Source organism: Pseudophryne corroboree, chromosome 11 (assembly GCF_028390025.1).
Source record: "Pseudophryne corroboree isolate aPseCor3 chromosome 11, aPseCor3.hap2, whole genome shotgun sequence".
NCBI classification, from domain to species: domain Eukaryota; kingdom Metazoa; phylum Chordata; class Amphibia; order Anura; family Myobatrachidae; genus Pseudophryne; species Pseudophryne corroboree.
In genome coordinates this window covers 37,729,496-37,731,773 of record NC_086454.1, presented here as the reverse complement: position 1 = coordinate 37,731,773, position 2,278 = coordinate 37,729,496, and the positions used below count along the sequence as shown (strand labels likewise).

Sequence of the window (2,278 nt, the reverse complement as noted above, 5' to 3'; positions counted from 1 at the left end):
TACAGTTCACGCGTTTCCTTTTTGTAACAACTTTATTGTTCGCAACAATGAGTGCAATCAGCTTCTTGCCATGCATTGCATTGCAATAGTGGAAAAGATAATTACACTTGAAAAATAGCGCTCATCAAATATCATGCAGATAAAAGTGTGTACAACTGGTAAAATTTTCATTCACCCTGATTAGTAGATAGGTCTTCATGCTGGTGATATGGGGGGTAATTCTGAGTTGATCGCAGCAGCAAGTTTGTTAGCAATTGGGCAAAACCATGTGCACTGCAGGGGAGGCAGATATAACATTTGCAGAGAGAGTTAGATTTGGGTGGGTTATTTTGTTTCTGTGCAGGGTAAATACTGGCTGCTTTATTTTTACACTGCAATTTAGATTTCAGTTTGAATACACGCCATACTTGCCTACCTGACCCTCTCCATGAGGGAGAAAATGCTCTGTTCCTGGACTTTCCTGGTAATGTATGATTGCCATCACCTGTGGTGAGCTAGTTAATTGATAAGAAAGGTGTTTCACCACAGGTGATGGCAATCATACATTACCAGGGAAGTCCAGGAACAGAGCATTTTCTCCCTCATGGAGAGGGTCAGGTAGGCAAGTATGAATACACCCCACCCAAATCTAACTCTCTCTGCACATGTTACATCTGCCCCACCTGCAGTGTACATGGTTTTGCCCAACTGCCAACAAAATTCCTGCTGCGATCAACTCGGAATGACCACCATTATCAGGGAGGAGGGAAGACATGTAATTGCACAGTGTATAATACCTACCACTGGCTCCCTGCTCCCACAAGTACTCCCAACAGGTCCTGCTCTGAGGATTCAAGTCTGTGGCAGCAGGTGGGATGATTACTGCCCCGTCACCTGTGCCTGATTACAGACAGCCAGAAAACATGGCCTGCTGGGATTTGAGAACCATTATGCTATATAAGCTAATGCAGAGGTTCCCAAACTCCGCTATTACAATCAAAGTTTTAAGTATATTGCTGCTTGACCACAGGTATCTTAACCTCTGTAAGTGCTGGCCATGCCCCCATTAGGTATGCTGACGGATGGGGCATGCCCCCATTAGGTACGCGGACGGATGGGGCATGTCCCCACTGGTGACGCTGATGGGGCAGCACCCCCTTCCTTGGCCGGCCATGCCACCGAGCACACACTTTCTGCCCTCTGCACCCTGCCTTGCCCGCACCCTGTGGGAGCATGTGTACCATATATCTCATTGGTTTGCAGACTTGCACAGCGTCCCGTACCTCCAGCGACTCGGAGGCTATTGCATGTAGCCCAATATATCTAGGCTTACCATACTATCCCTTTAAACTGGGACACAACTGAATTACAAACAGTGGCGGATTCTACCTAGGGGTCACTGGTCGATGTATCGCAGGTCCGTCGGCCAGTGTGTACAAGCGATATTTCTGTGAACGCCGTTGTTCACAAAGATATCGCGTCAGCCCTGCAGCACTGCTGACGGCCAATATAGCTAACGATATAGTGGCGCAACGGGCTGTGTGTACGGGCGGTCAGCCGACCACCCGTACACTTGCTGCAGACGCCGGCGGTGATTGACAACACAACTGGGCAGGCGCATGTAAATGGCTGCTCAGTTCGTGACGTCAGTTCATGATGGGTCCGTCTGTAGATATATCTGCAGATATACCTACAAGTGTGTATCCAGCATTAGACTGCAGCATATACAGTCCGCACAAGCCACATAGGAGAACAAGGTGCTAGCGCGCATATGCAGGTTCTCCATGGCAGCAGTAATGTGCCAGCAGAAGAAGGTGCCGCACCCCCCTCCCCCCCTGAAGACTGAAGGTAGGAGCCACTGCTGATTACAAAGATTCTATGGATGATTTCAACCAGGTGCAATGCGGGCTTGAATTAGGCCAGCCATAGAAACTGTCATTCATGAGTGTCCAAGTTTAAAGGGATAGTATGGAAAGCCCAAATATATCTATTTTATCATATATCTAATGGGGGTCATTCCGAGTTGTTCGCTCGTTGCCGATTTTCGCAACGGAGCGATTAATGCGAAAATGCGCATGGTACGCAGTGCGCATGCGCTAAGTATTTTAGCTCAAAACTTAGTAGATTTACTCACGGCAGAACGAAGAATTTCCATCGTTGAAGTGATCGTAGTGTGATTGACAGGAAGTGGGTGTTTCTGGGCGGAAACTCAGCGTTTTCACGGCGTTTGTGGAAAAACGCAGACGTGCCAGGGAAAAACGCTGGAGTGGCTGGAGAAACGGGGGAGTGGCTGGCCGAA

The 2,278-nt window shown here is 48.3% G+C and overlaps 1 long non-coding RNA gene across 1 annotated transcript in view; it reads left to right on the top strand.

Moving 5' to 3' along the window:
* Positions 1–2,278, top strand: part of LOC134970410 (uncharacterized) — a 66,948-nt gene that overhangs the window by 42,405 nt on the left and 22,265 nt on the right. The gene's annotated exons all lie outside the window — the stretch shown is intronic.